This window comes from Phyllobates terribilis, unplaced genomic scaffold, assembly GCF_046119375.1.
Source record: "Phyllobates terribilis strain yellow unplaced genomic scaffold, ASM4611937v1 Scaffold_7206__1_contigs__length_39314, whole genome shotgun sequence".
NCBI lineage: Eukaryota > Metazoa > Chordata > Amphibia > Anura > Dendrobatidae > Phyllobates > Phyllobates terribilis.
Genome location: NW_027369947.1, coordinates 5,507 through 22,628, shown reverse-complemented (window position 1 = coordinate 22,628; position 17,122 = coordinate 5,507).

The following is a 17,122-nucleotide window of genomic DNA, read 5'->3' as shown; positions in this document are numbered from 1 at the left end:
ACTCTACCTTCTTTCGATTCAGGGTGGCTGATTCAATCTCTCATGTATAACCGCTTGTTCTACAATTTCTACTACCATTTAAGTCGGCGTTGGTATTGTCAAGGTAAATCCCGCAACTTCTCTTTATTCCAAGACTGATTAGTTTGTGTATTGTTGGGTCTAGATAATATGATGGAGAATTGAAGATTACAAATTAGTGACTGGTACTGATTCCAAATTTATAATTGATTTTGATTCGTGTGATGCATCTCTTATTGCTATTTTATTAATTGTGAAGGTCAAGGATGAGCATTCTTCACCGTAATTAATTTTTTATTATGCGCAAAAGGAAGAGTGTTGGTATGATTTTTTTTTATCATTTACATGTAGTAAGTATGATTGTTCTTTGTTTTTTATCCGTTTTACTGCTAATTATAATATATTTATACATTCATAGAAAATAAAAGCTTATATACAAAATAAGGGGATTTCAAATCATTACATCTTAATATATCTTAAAATTGGCATTGTTTGCCCTAATTAATACCCTACTTAATTCCTTCAATTGGTATTGTTTATTCACCACAAACCAAATTGTATTGCTCTTGGACCAATGAAAATAGAAATGTATGTGCTAAAAAAGCCCGTTGCCCCAAAAAGCCCAAAACATATACTTCTATGTGCTGCTACAGACGTTTAATTTAATTAATATTAGAAATAGTCTTTCAGTAAATTAATAGGAAATATATGAGATTATGAGATAAATTAATTTTTTTGGTGAAGAGTGTTTGTTCCAAGACCTCAAAATAGGTACTATTGTTGATGCTAATTTTGTAATGTTATGTTCGGTATACTATGGAATTGTTCTGACAGTTAATTGCTTTTTTATTTGAACATATCAACATTGGCTGAACAAGAGCTTGCTATCAGCCTATCATAGAATAAGCATGAGAGCCATGTCATATACTTATATATACAAGACCTAGATGCTATAAGTGTAAACTTATCATATCATATATCATCATATTCATTCATATATCTTAATACATATAAAGATTAGGGGATTTTGAAATCATTAAATGTGGATTTATGTTTTCCATTGAATTCACCCCCAAATAAACCTCTTCTCTCTTCAATGTTTTTCTTTTGTTTTGACCATATCTTTGTCTTGAATATTTGTAGTTTGTAACGGTTGGGTGCTTCATTGTGAAATGATTTTCATTAAATATTATTTGACAATATATTTGTCTTTACTTTTACGAGTTTGAAACGGCATGATGTTTTCATTGTGAAACGGTTTCCATTAATGCTCCGTTTTGACCAAGATTCCAACTCTTTGTATACTATATATACGTGCAGAAGTCTAATCTCGATTTATGCCTCACATAGAATTTGGAATATCTAAAATAAATTTCACACATCCCCTCTGCAGTGGATTCCGGATCTGTTCGATGAATGTTGACTGGTGGTTGCTCAGATTCGTCCTCCAAGTTGCAGAAGTTGAAGACTCCTGTCGGCGCCACCATTCTCCCTGCTAATGTCTACAAATCCCCCGTCGAAAATATCTTGGGATGGAGTAGGTTCTTCGATACAAACATGTAACCTTCTCTATACTTCTTTACCTTGTAGTTCTTTGTCAGTTGTGTACGTATAATTCCTTTTTACCCTATACTTCTTTGTGCTGCTGCGAACGTTTAATTTAATTAATATTAGAAATAGTCTTTCAGTGAATTAATAGAAAATATATGAGATTATGAGATAAATTAATTTTTTTGGTAAACTTATCATATCATATCATCATATTCATTCATATATCTTAATACATATAAAGATTAGGGGGTGTTGAAATCACTAAATGTAGATTTATGTTTTCCATTGAATTCACCCCCAAATAAACCTCTTCTCTCTTCAATGTTTTTCTTTTGTTTTGACCATATCTTTGTCTTCAATGTTTGTAGTTTGTAACGGTTGGGTGCTTCATTGTGAAACGATTTTCATTAAATATTATTTGACCATATATTTGTCTTTACTTTTCCGAGTTTGAAACGGCATGATGTTTTCATTGTGAAACGGTTTCCATTAATGCTCAATTTTGACCAAGATTCCAACTCTTTGTATACTATATATACGTGCAGAAGTCTAATCTCGATTTATGCCTCACATAGATTTGAAATATCTATAATAAATTTCACACATCCCCTCTGCAGTGGCTTCCGGATCTGCCTGATGAATGTCAACTGGTGGTTGCTCAAATTCGTCCTCCAAGTTGAAAAAGTTGAAGACTCATGTCGGCGCCACCATTCGTCCTGCTAATGTCTACAAATCCCCCGTGGGAAATATCTTGGGATGGAGTAGATTCTTCGATACAAACATGTAACCTTCTCTATACTTCTTTACCTTGTAGTTCTTTGTCAGCTGTGTACGTATAATTCTTTTTTACCCTATACTTCTTTGTGCTGTTGCAGACGTTTAATTTAATTAATATTAGAAATAGTCTTTCTGTAAATTAATAGAAAATATATGAGATAAATTAATTTTTTGGTGAAGAGTGTTTGTTCCAAGACCTCAAAATAGTAACTATTGTTGATGTTAATTTTGTAATGTTATGTTCGGTATACTATGGAATTGTTTTGACAGTAATTGCTTTTTTATTTGAACATAGCAACATTGGGTGAACAAGAGCTTACTATCAGCCTCTCATAGAATAAGCATGAGAGCCATGTCATATATTGATATATACAAGACCTAGATGCTATAAGTGTAAACTTATCCTTTCTTTCATTCATGGTAATCAAATTGAAAAATTAAACAAAAACTTTAAAAAACGATACCATAATACATGACAATAAAAAATGGAGAGTCAAAAAACAAAAAACGAAATAATTTATACGCAACATGAAACACGCAAAAGCATACAAAAAATAGGCTCAAATAATAACAACGAAAGATTACATACCTAATCAAAACAATGTAATATACAATAATCCACGGAGTATTACACATGGTCACACAAGTTACGTAATAAAAAAAGCTTCAATTGCATGTATGTGGTTGACCGACAATGCACATTGTATGTTAAAGCAACAAATTATAGTGGATGAAATGGAATTTAAAACTTTAAAAAATAGGCTCAAATAATAACAACGAAAGGTTACATACCTAATCAAAACAATGTAATGTACAGTAATCCATGGAGTATCACACATATTCACACAAGTTACGTAATAAAAAAAGCTTCAATTGCAAGTATGTACTTGACCGACAATGCACATTGTATGTTAAAGCAACAAATTATTCTATTAATTTGTAAGGAGAATACCGCCTCAATTATATTTTTTCACCTATACAAAGATCCAACAACCCAAACACAAGAAAGTGCGAAGCACACAACTCTTCAATAAGAATAATTTTCCTTAAAAAAAAGAAAGACACAATAACCCGTGCGTAGCACGGGCATGCCATCACTAGTATGAATTTACATTTGCCATTAAATGTTATTTAAGATTTTTAAATTATATTGTTCTCTTCCGCCCCCATTGAAGAAATCAATTCTTCTTATTGCGTTTCATTGTATCCGGACCATTCCAATCCACAACCAACTTAAACGTCCTACACCATAAATCACAATTAAGTATAAGGAAAACCGATTGAAAAAAAAACATTAAAGAAATCGAACCATTGAGATCCTCAGTCAACTTAAATGCCATATGCCCTAAATAACCATTAAAGATCTCAACTATGACTTTTGGCAAATCACCATTAAAAATATCGACCATGGGTTTTCAGAAACTATTCAACTTCCACAATACTAAACCATGGATGTGTATATATATCCCTGCAAACACACCACTAAAGATCATACTCACCTTAGTTCCTTCTTCTACAACGCAGTAACAAAGAACTAGTCTGAAACAATGAACCACGCAGCTCCACAACTATCAATGGACAAGGCACTGACTCAATTGCTCTACTTTGGTCGTGCTCACGCTGCACTAGGGAATACAGTACACCAAAATACAAATCCCTTTTCCTTTTTACTAGGATTTTCCATTTTTTCATATTTTTGTTTGTTTCCTTTACTTTATTGTGTAGTTTTTTCTATGTTTTTTTTTCTTACCAACCGACATGGTACAACGTGTAGATTCAAATAAACGGATTCCTAAGTTTTATTCGAGGAAAAGAATTAAGATTGAGTAGAAAAATATATAATGGTATTCAATATCATGAACTACAAAGACATCAAAATAAAAAGACGATCGAAAGAAGTGACCTTTGTTTCAAATCAAATTACACAACAAGATTAACTACACCATAAAAATTTATAAAATACCAAAATAAGTGATCTTTGTCTCAAATCAATTTACACAACAAGAATAGTTACACCACTAAGAATATAAAAAGGGAAAATTATCAGTGTTAGGTCAATAATATAAACACTCTTATATATAGAAAAAGTAACTTAATAGAGTATTTTAAATTATATTATTATTTTGTATAGAAAACATTTCAATTAAGTCAATTATATAGAGTTGTTGAAAAATTCAAAATGTAACTACAATAAAACCAACATAATCATAATCATATAGTATTTTAATGTATTATTATTTTTTACATAAAAAACAATACAATAAAACCACTAGGGCACGAAAAAGAAAAGGTAAGAAAAAACATAGAAAGAACTACACAATAAAATAAAGGAAACAAACAAAAAATTCAAAAAAAAAGAAACAATGGCCCGTGCTTAGCACGGACCCGAAAATCCTAGTATATTATAAATTTAGGTTTTTGTAGTTTCTTTGTTCATTAATGTCTTCATTGTTTTTTGTAGTTTTTATTTATTTATTTTTGAAAGGTTGTAGTTACTTGCCTTTTTTTGATAAGTCATTTAATTACTCTCTCCTTTACTCATTTAGTAGCTCTTGCATTAATTCATTTAAGTCAAATTCAAGTAATTTGCACTCTCCTCATTTACCAAAAAAAGAGACCAAATATATTGATCTATATAATTGTTTATATATTACTTTTATCATGACAATTAGATTTTTCAAATTAGATTATGTGGGATTTTAAGTTACTAAAAAAATTTCTTTAAATATTTTATTTTCTTACGATTTCTTTCTTCCATTTTTTCTAACCTATATATACTTCATACAAGTTGGATTGAATATTCAATAATTTAAGGGATTTTTGTGTACTAGTGATTACGAGGATATTTGTTGTGAAAACCTGACTCTTAGAAATAAAATTGAGAAAAAGTATATAATTAATAAGTAATCTATTATGATTAAAACTATCCACTTTGACCAAAAAAGATCAAACTATCCATATTAACACCTTTGAACCCGTGCTCCCACATCAAACCTCAATGAAATTTGACCATTGAACGTGTATAAAAGTCATGTTACCGGTTGAGATTTTTGAGTCTCCCACATCGAAATATTATAAAGTTTCATTCTCTTTGAGGTGTATAATAGGAGATCAGAAGACCCCGGTAGAAAGTGGTTTTTATATTTCTCTTATTACTCAAGTTGAGCTTAAAATAATAGAAGCTCAATAATCAATGTTCCAGTTTCAAATTTTTATTTCTTACATTTTATCATGACAATATAATTTTCTGAATTTGATTTTGTTCGATTTTCAAGTACTAACAATCTATCTTTAATTTTGTTTTTCGATTTCATTCTTCCATTTTTTCAAACCTATGAGCTTAATAAAAGTTGGATTGAATTTAATAAATTTAGAGAATTTTTATATAGTAATGACTACGAGGATAACTTAGAGAATTTAATAAATTTACATTTTATCATGACAATTATATATTCCGAATTGGATTATGCCGGATATTAAGTTACTCACAATTTTCCGTTTATTATTATTTTTTATGATTTATTTGTTTCATTTTCTCTTATGTACTTCAAAAAAGTTGCACTGAATAGTCGATAATTAAAAGAAAGTTTATATAGTAATGACTACGAGGATATTTGTTGTTAAAATCTAACTCTTAGGACTAAAATATGAAAATAAATACAAATAATAAGTAGTCTATTATAATTAAAACTATCCAATCTAACAAATAAAAGTAAAAACTATTCATATTAACACATGTGTAAATGTTCTCTCACATAGAAACTCAATGAAATTTTCCGACCATTGGATGTGTATAAAAAACCATTTTACAGGTTGAGACTTTCAACCTCCCACATCGGAAAATTAATGAAGTCTCCTTACCTCTGAGGTGTATAAAAGGAGATCACAAGGTCCTCAATAAAAATCGATTTTTATGTTTCTTTTCTTATTGAAGTTGAGCTTAAACAATAGAAGCCTAATAATCAATTTTCTATTTTAAAACTTTTATTTCTTACGTTTTATCATGAAAGTTAGATTTCTAAAATAGAGTTATGTGGGATTTTCAGTTACTATCTCTCTGCAATTTTTTTTGTTTTTTATGATTTATTTCATCCATTTTCCTAGCATGTGTAGTTCATAAAAGTTGGTTGAATGTTCAATAATTTAGTGAATTTTTATATAGTAATCACTACGAGGATATGTTTTGTTAAAATCTTACTCTTAACTCTAAAATTATGAAAATTATATAATTAATAAGTATTCTGTTATAACTACAGTTATACCCTTTAACCAAAAAGTTAAAACTATCCATATTTAAACACATGTGTAAATATTCTCGCACATGAAAACTCAATGAAATTTTTGACCATTGGATGTGTAAAGAAAGCCATGTTACAGGTTAAGACTTTTGAGCCTCTCACATGGGAAACTTAATGAAATTTCTTACTCTTTGATTTGCATAAAAACAAGATCACAAGATCCGAGTTGAAATGTTTTTTTTTGTTTCTCTTATTATTCAAGTTGAACTTAGAATAATAGAAGTCCAATAATCAATTTTCCAGTTAAATTTTTTTTATTTCTTATATTTTGTCATGACAATTAGATTTTCCGAATTAGATTATGTAGGATTTAAGTTACTAATGATCTTTCTTTAAATTTTTATTTTTTCATGATTTTTTCCTTCCATTTTTTCTTGTCTATTTACTTCATTAAACTTGGATTGAATGTTCAATTGAGAGAATTTTTATATAGTAGTGACTACGAGGATATTTGTTGTGAAAATCTGACTTGTATCATTAAAATTATGAAAAAATATACAATTTATAAGTAGTTTATTATAATTAAAACTATCCAATCTAACCAAAATAAGTTGAAACTATCCATATTATCACATGTTTAAATGTTTCCCCACATCGAAACTCAATGAAACTGTTTACCATTAAATGTATATAAGTAGTCATGTTACACGTTGATATTTTCAGCTTCCCAGTTCAAAAACTTAATTAAGTTTTCTTCTCTTTGAGGTTTATAAAAGGATATTAGAAGACCCTTGGTAGAAATGATTTTTTATATTTCTCTTATTATTCAAGTTGAGCTTAAAATAATTGAAGCCCAATAATCAATTTCCAGTTTAAAACTTTATTTTTCCGTTTATCATGAAAATTAGATTTTCCGAATTGGATTATGTGGCTTTTTCAGTTACATATGATCTTTCTTTAATTTTTAAGTTTTTAGTGATTTTTTCTTCCATTTTTTCTAGCCTATGCACTTTATAAAAGTAGGATTGCATATTCAATAGATGAAAGAATTTTCATATAGTAATGACTACGAAGATATTTGTTGTGAAATCTAACTCTTAGCACTAAAATTATAAAAATATATAATTAATAGAGGTTTTTGTAGTAAATCACCCGTTATATAACGGTTTTTGCAATAAATCACCCTTTATAGTTGACTTTTCAAGAAACCACCCAAACGTTACGTTTTTTATTATAAATCACCACCCATATCCTTATTCCGTTAGATTCGAAGTTAAATAACGGTGAAAGTCCATTTTGCCCCTTAAAAATTCAAATATTTACCATTTTACCCCTTTGTTCTTCTTCTTCCCCTTACAAATCCCACAAATACCATAAATCCACCCTTTGTCCGCCATTGAAGTTAATTTGAGCTCAGTTTTCTACAAATATAAGGGGTGACGACGAGATTCAACGTCAAATTGTTGAAACCAGACTTTGTAGAAACGAAAGACCAACTCACCCATATTTGTGCTATTCGCACAAACCCTCCTTTCCGCATCTTCTACCTCTCTCCCCTGCTTCTCCTTACTACAGGCGTGTAATTTCAGTAATCCCATGTAATTTCAATAATCCCGCATTTTGGTAATCCTCACAGTTGCACAGAACAAATCTCTTCGAGTCTTTGCCTGGCGTAATCCCGCATCCCCTTGTAAATTCGGTAAAGCAAGTTAACCTTAGATTCGAATTTGTCAAATTCCTGTCTAATTTGAGTTATTTTTTAAATTTCTGAAGTTAGAGACAGGCTTTCAAAATCCGATTCCCTGTAAATCTTCATATAGTTGGCTAATAAAGTATAATATATATGTTTTGAGTGGCTGGTTGATTTGTATTAGAATAGTGTGAGCCATTAATTTCAGGCTTGGAGAGTGCAAAAAGGGAGCTCTCAAATAGAACTGGAAGGTGTTTCGACTTCAACAATGGTAGTAATTGAGGAGGGAGAGGAAAGGGAGGCCGAGCATGTAGAGACAACTGATTACTTCTTTGACAAGATTGGGGAGTCAGTTCCTCTGAGTCCCAACAATTCCTCTTTTGATCTTCAAAACCCTCCTTCTCTCCCTTTAGCAGTCTCTGAACGTTTTCGCCTCATTTTTGTTGCCACTGTTAATGGATTTTGTGTCGCCAAGATTGCTGACGTTATCAACTTGGCAAAGGATATAAAGAGTGGGAGTGCTGCTGCTTCATCCTCGGTCTTAGATGTGTGCATTGTCCAAGTTCTTATTGGGAAGATTTCCATACTTTGTCTCTCCACTAATTCCTCCATGCTTGCTGCTTCTGTTAGCGAAGATATTTATTTCTTTTCTGTTGAATCTCTTCTTCATAAGGTAAAGCTTTCATTTCTAATATAAGCAATGGAATTCAACTTTTGTGTATGTTATGTTATATTCGACGTCAAATTGAAAGGGGAAGGAGAATACAATGGAGGCGACGAGACTGGCGACCTTTGGATAGAACTATTGAAATCTGGAAAAAACACTTCCGGCGGCAGACGCGAGCACTGTTGCAATGGGCGTGGTAGTGATTTTGTAGAAAACCGAGCTCGAATTAACTTCAATGGAGGACAAAGGTGGATTTATAGTGTTTGTGGGATTTGGAAGGGGAAGAAGAAGAACAAAGGGGCAAAATGGTAAATATTTGGATTTTCGAGGGGCTAAATGGACTTTTCATCGCTATTTAACGTCGAATCTAACAGAATAAGAACATGGGTGGTGATTTTTAATAAAGACATAACGTTTGGGTGGTTTCTTGAAAAGTCAACTATAAGGGGTGGTTTATTGCAAAGACCGCTATATAACGGGTGGTTTACTGCAAAAATCGTTAATTAATAAGTAGTCTATTATAATAAAACTATCCAGTCAAACCCAAAAAGTAAAAACTGTACATATTAACACATGTTCAAATATTCTCCCACATCGAAAAGTTAATGAAGTTTCCTTCTTTTTGAGGAGTATAAAAGGAGATCACAAGATCCCGATAGAAATGTATTTTTGGTTTCTCTTATTAATCAAGTTGAACATAAAACAATAGAAGCTCAATAATCATTTTTCCAGTATAAATTTTTATTTCTTACATTTTATCATGACAATTTGATTTCTAAATTAGATCATGTGGGATTTTTTGTTACTAACGTTATTTCTTTAATTTTTAATTTTTTTTCTTTCTTCTAATTTTCTACCCTATGTACTTCATTAAAGTTTGATTGAATATTAACAATTAAGAAAAAAGTTATATAGTATTGACTACGAGAATATTTGTTATGAAAACTTGACTCTTAACATTAAAATTATGAAAAAAACATACAACTAACAAATAGTCTATTATCATTAAAATTATTCGGTCTAACCAAAATAAGTTAAAATTACCCATATTAACACATGTGTAAATGCTCTCTCATACTGAAATTCAATAAAAAAAATTAGACCATTAGATGTGTACAAAAAACCATGTTACAAGTTGAGATTTTCAACCTCCCACATCGAAAACTTAATGAAGTTTCTTCTCTTTGAGGTGTATAAAAGGAGATAACAAGACCCTCAGTAGAAATGAGTTTTTATGTTAATCTTATTATTCAAGTTGAGCTTTAAACAATAAAGCCCAATAATAAATTTTCCAGTTTAAAGTTTTTATTTCTTACATTTTATCATGACAATTAGTTTTATCGAATTGGATTATGTGAGATTTTCAGTTACTAATGATCTTTCTTTATTTTAAAAATTTTTAACGATTTTTTTCTTCCTTTTTTTTTCTAGCATATGTACTTCATAAAAGTTGGATTGCATATTCAATAATTGAGAAAATTTTCATGTAGTAACTACTACGAGGATATTTTGTTGTGAAAAACCTAACTCTTAACACTAAAATTATAAAAATAGATATAATTAATAAGTAGTCTATTATAATTAAAATTGTCCACTTTAACAAAAGTAAAATCTATCGAAGTTAATACATGTTCAATTATTCTCCCACATCGAAACTCAATGAACTTTTCAACCATTGGATGTGTATAAAAACTCATGTACAGGTTGAGATTTTTTAGCCTCCCACATCGAAAACATAATGAAGTTTCCTTCATTGAGGTATAAAAAAGGAGATCATAAGACCCCCGATTGAAATTGGTGTTTATGTTTCTTTCGTTATTCAAGTTGAGCTTAAAATAATAGAAGTTCAATAATCAATTTTCCAATTTATAACTTAAAAACATTTTTATTTGGTTTTATATCGTATCCGAGCATATACGGATATGTGGGCATTTTTAACTTGTCCATGTTACACAGTCTATAACCTATTATTTTTACAAAAATATTATTCTTATTCATTTCATATATTTTATAAATCAACATTTAGATTGATCAATTTTTTTACTTGAATAAAGCAAAGGATAACACATCTATGTGTTGCTTAATAATTTACATTAAACACATACAATAATGTTCAATGTATATATAATCTCGCAAAAAGACAATAACCTATGCGAAGCACGGGTAGTAGAAATATAGTATACTATAATTTTAGGGGTGTAAAAAACACTAAATGACGTCCCTAATAGTCATTAACTAGTCTAATGCTCGTGCCTTGCACGGGGATGATAATTATATTCTATGATAAAACTGTGATATTTGATGCATGTATTAAAAACTAAATCTAGTTCAAATAGAATTGTTACTTAGCTTTAATATTAGTTACTTGTAAAACAATAAAAAAATTATAACACCGTCGTTTAAATAAATTGTAACCAAACTTCTATTCTTAGTAGAGGCTAAACGGGTTGAGCAGGTTGATTTAGGGTGAAAATCGGGTCCACGTTAATTGGATCTATTGGACTTATTTGTTTCGTATGATGTCAAATTTGGTTCGAGTTGATCCAACGGACTAAGAGTGTCCTTTTTATGATTTTATAGCTTTTTGTTTAAAATTTGATTTTAATTTGACATGATAATAATATATATGTGTGCAAATTAATCCTTACACATCACTCTTGATTATAGTAGAGGTGTGAAACGGGTCGAGCAACTTGGATTGAGGTGAAAATCGTATTCGCATTAATTGGATCTATATTTTTTGGGATCTATTTGTTAGGGATGATGTCAAATTTGGTTATAGTTGATCCAACAGATTTCGAGTGTCCTTTTATGATTTTATAGCTTTTTGTTTGAATACACTTTGATTTTAATTTTGACATAATAATAATATATAATTTTATGTGTGCAAATTCATCCTTAGTCCTTACACATCACTCTTGATTGTAGTAGAGGAGTGATACGGGTGGAGCAAGTTGGATTAAGTTGAAAATCGTATTTGCGTTAATTGGATCTAGATTTTTTAGGATCTATTTGTTATGGATGATGTCAAGTTTGGTTTCAATTGATCCAACATAATTAAAGTATCCTTTTGTATGATTTTATAGTTTTTTATATTATCATAACAATAATACAATATAATTTTATGTGTATTTAACCAAAAAATCTAATTTTATGTGTACAAATTAATCCTTATAAATTAATCTTGAATATGATTACTTACAACTTTAATTTGAAATATTACCCAACTTTGATTTAAAATGAATGAAATATATTATCATGAGGGTTGATCGGGTGCGGACTGATTTTCGGTGCGGACTGTGCGGACCGTTATGGTGCACCAGTATATTACTGGATAGTGCACCAGTGCACTACTACAAAGTGCACCAGTGTACTACCGTAGAGTGCACCTGGTAGTGTACTACCGAGTAGTGCACTAGAGCACAATTGGGGGTGTACCTTAGTACACTGAGTAGTGCACCTCAGTACACCCAGTAGTGCACCAGTGCACTACTGGGGAGTGCACCTTAGTACATCAAGAAGTGCACTAGTAGTGCACCAGTAGTGCACTGAAAGAGTGCACCAGTAGTACACTTGATAATGTACTTGAAGTGCACGAATAATATGCTGAAAAGTGCACAGTCCGCACAGTCTGCACCGAAAATCAGTCCACACCCGAAACATCTTCTATTATCATTATCAATATGATATACTATAGTAAAAATTATAACGGATATGTTTTTACAATAGTTATATATAAAATAGATCTCATAAGTAAATAATACTATGATAAGAGATATTCTAAGAGATATATTTATACAATAAAATAATATAAATTGGTATTCTAAATAGATTAATAAAACTACGATAAGATAAGAGAGATTCTAGGAGATATAGTTTTATATTAATAATATAAACTAGAATCTTGTGAAAAAATAACACTATAATAAACTAATCATATAAAGATAGATTTGCATCTTTCAATTTCAAGGATTTTATTATACTCCGCTTATTTTAATAATAGATGTTATTTGTAGGTTATTTATATAATTAGTGGTATAAAGATAGATTTGCATCTTCCGATTTCAAGGATTTTATTATATTCTAATTATTTTAATGATATATATTATTTTTAGGTTATTCATATAATTATTTGATTTTCAATACTTCGGTAATGTGACAATAATAAATGGCTATCAAGTGACGCTTTAAAGCTTGACTTTAGTTATTGTATATTGATTACACCACATAGCATATGGGAAAAACACTAAATACACCATTAGTATTTTGAGTTATATAAACCCTCTTATATATGTAAAAATTAAATGATTATCATTTTCTTGTGCTCAATTTAGGATTATTGGATTGTTTGAAATGTAGCTTGACTAAAACCAGATTACTAATATTCATATAGTATTTTTATTATCTTATTATTCTTTATAGAAATTATTTTACCGGGCTCAATTAGATAGGATTGTTGGACCTTTCGAAATGTAGCTCGACTAGAACAGATTAAATAATATTCATATAGTATTTTTATTGTATTATTATTCATTATAGAAAATATATGGTTATAATATAATTCCAGTCTCTACAATCATAAATCAACTCTTAAAATAAGGAGTACATAGATCTAGATCTTTATTGCAAAAATTAAAATATATAGGGATAACAAAAAATAGTTCGTTAGTAACAAATAAAAACAAAGTATAATAATAACATCACATATAAGATGTATTGATAATAGACTATAGAAAAAATATAATATGAACAAGTTATCATCTACACTTGAAGTTCTCATGTCAATAGTAAAGTATAATAATACCATCAATAGATGAGAATATTAATGATACACTATAGAAAATATATAATAAGGATGATTTATAATTTATGTTTGATTCTTCACTATAGCCGTGCTTCGCACAAGATACAACCTTCTAGTCTTCTATCTCATATATATAAAGATTAAGGGACTTCAAATCACTAAATGTGAGGTTTAAGAACAATAAATACCCCTTTATTTATATTGAATTTTGCAAATACCCCTTTATCCCAATAATGTTGAGTTTTACAAGCAATAAATTACTATAAAACCACTCATTCTTATTTTTATAATTTTAATAATAGTATAATTTTGATTTATCCCATCCAAATTTATGTTTCACATACCATAATTTATGATTTATGACTTACGACCTTCCAACTTACTAATTGATTGAGCAACCTTATTGCCTCCATCATCAAGATACTCCTATAAGTACGGTTATAACGGGAGCTTGAACCTTCGCTTGCCTCTCATCCGTTAAATACCTATTAGATTAATAAGCTCCTTCCTTCGTCCAATCCCTCACTATGAGTGTACGACCTCAGATCTCATAGGTCATGGCACTTCTTTTGCTTTCTCCGCCTCTCCCAAAGACAAATTCACCTCTCCACCGGCTTTCCACTACCCCCTTTACTTCCATATTCTTCGGTCAATAACTTATGTAGATTGATTTCCTTCCATTATTATTCAGAATCTATATCAGGTAAGAAAGAAATCAACGTTTCTTAATTTCCTCTTTTGGTTGAGTAATTCTTATTTATGTTTCTTATCCTTATTATGATTTAAGTATTCTGTTTCATATTATCCTTGATTAGACCTCTATTATGTAGACATCCAACCACACCAGATACACTTGATGTATAGAAGAATTTTCTTTTTAATTGTGGGATTTTCACTAGCCAATGAAAATTGTAGACTTTTCCGTAGTTCATATGAATTTCAAAAATCAAATTAGTAGTGATGGTGAGATCCATTATAGATCACAAATCTATGTTATTTTCTATTATACAATATCTATTCATAAGTTGATTGCAAATAGTTGGGTTAATATGTGATGTTTGAGGGTTGCAAGACTTGATGATGGAGTAGCTTGGTAAACAAGAACACTATATGCCAAAGTTTGATTTTTGTTTTATATCTTTCAACTTTGTGAGATAATATTTAAATTTTAAATATCCTTCAAGTTGTTGGAATAAAATTCTGTGATCCAGAATTTCTCTCTAACATATTGTTGATGCTATACTTACAAACTTCGAGCTTAAACTTTCAATTGTCTAATTTCGCAAAACTCAATTAATGACTAATATTCAATCCTAAAAAACAGTAATAAGCAAGACCTCAAAGTAAAAAATAAATAAATCTTAATCTTAATCTTTATATATATAAAGATTAGGGGGTTCAAATCAATAAATGCTAAATTTAAGATTTCCATTTCCATCATAATAATACTTATAAAGTTGGTTTTTTAAAGCATTAAATTAATATAAAATCAACTCATTCTTATTTCTCTAATTTTAATAATAATATATATATTTTTATTTATCAATCCAAATTTATGCTTCACATATCGTAACTTATGAGTTATGACTTATGACCTTTCAACTTACTAATTGATTGAGCAACCGTATTGCCTCCCTCATCAAGATACCCATGTAAGTAAAGTCACGGTTACAACGGAGCTTGCACCTTTCGTTTACCTCTCATCCATTAAATACCCTATAAATTAATAAGCTCCTTCCTTCGTCCCCAATCCTCACTATGAGTGTACGACCTCAGAATCATCGGCCATGAGATTTCTTTTGCTTTCTCGGCCTCTCGAAAAGCCAAATTCACCTCTCCATCGACTTTCACCACCCCCTCTACTTTCATCTTCTTCGATCAAAAACTTACTGTAGATTAATTTCCTTCCGTTATTATTATAAGAATTTATATCAAGTAAGAAAGAAATCAACGTTTCTTAATTCCCCTTTTGGTTGAGTAATTATTAATTGTGTTTCTTATCCTTATTATGATTTAAGTATTCTGTTTCATATTGGCCCTCGATTAGACCTCTATTATGCAGACATCCAACCACTCCAGATACACTTGATGTATAGAAGAATTTCTTTTTAATTGTGGGATTTTCACTAGCCAAAGAAACATTGCAGACCTTGTAGTAGTGCATATGAATTTCAAAATTCACATTAGTAATGATGGTGAGATCTGGTATAGATCACAAATCTATGCTATTTTCTATTATATAATATCTATTTATAAGTTGATTGCAAATAGTTGGGTTAATATGTGATGTTTGAGGGTTGCAGGACTTGATGATGACATAGTTAGGCGAACAAGAACACTATATGGCAAAGTTTAATTTATGTTTTATATCTTTCAACTTTGTGAGATAATATTTAAATTTTAAATATCCTTCATGTTGTTGGAATAAAATTATGTGATCAGGATTTCTCTCTAACAAATGTTGATGCTATATTTGACAAACTTTGAGCTTAAACTTTCAATTGTCCTTTCACAATAACCCGACAGAAATTGAACCATTGAAATCCCCAGTCAACTTAAACGCCCATATGCCCTAAATAACCATTAAAGTCTTAACTATTACTTTTGGGAAATCACCGTTAAAAATATCAACCATGGGGTTGCAGAAACTATTCAACTTCCACAATACTAAACCACGGATGTGTATATAATCCCTACAAACACACACTCAAGATCATACTCACCTCAGTTCCTTCCTCTACAACACATCAACAAGGAACAAGTCTGAAACAATGAACAGTGCTGAAGCTCCACAACCACTAATGGACAAGGCACTGACTCAATTGCTCTACCTTGGTCATGCTTACGGTGCACTAGGGAACACGGTACACCAAAATACAAACCCCTTGCCTTTTACTAGGATCTTCCATTGTATTTTTCGTATTTTTAGTTTGTTTTCTTTATTTTATTATGTAGTTTTTTCTATGTCTTTCTTTCCAACCATCATGGTACAACATAATATTGTAGATTCGAATAAACAGATTCCTAAGTTTTATTTGAGGAAAACAATTAGATTGAGTAGACAAATATATTATGGTATATAATACCATGAACTACAAAGATATCAAAATAAAAAAGATGACCGAAATAAGTGACATTTGTTTCAAATTAATTTACACAACAAGATTAACTACACCACTAACAATATGGAGTGTTTTTTTATGTTGACTAACTAATATAAACACAATTATACATACAAAAGTAAATGATTATCATTTTATTGGCCTAAATTAGATAGGGTTGCTGGTATGTTCGTAAGTTTTATTCAAGGAAAACAGTGAGAATTATTAGACAAATATATTACGGTATCTAATATCATGAAGTACATTGACATAAAA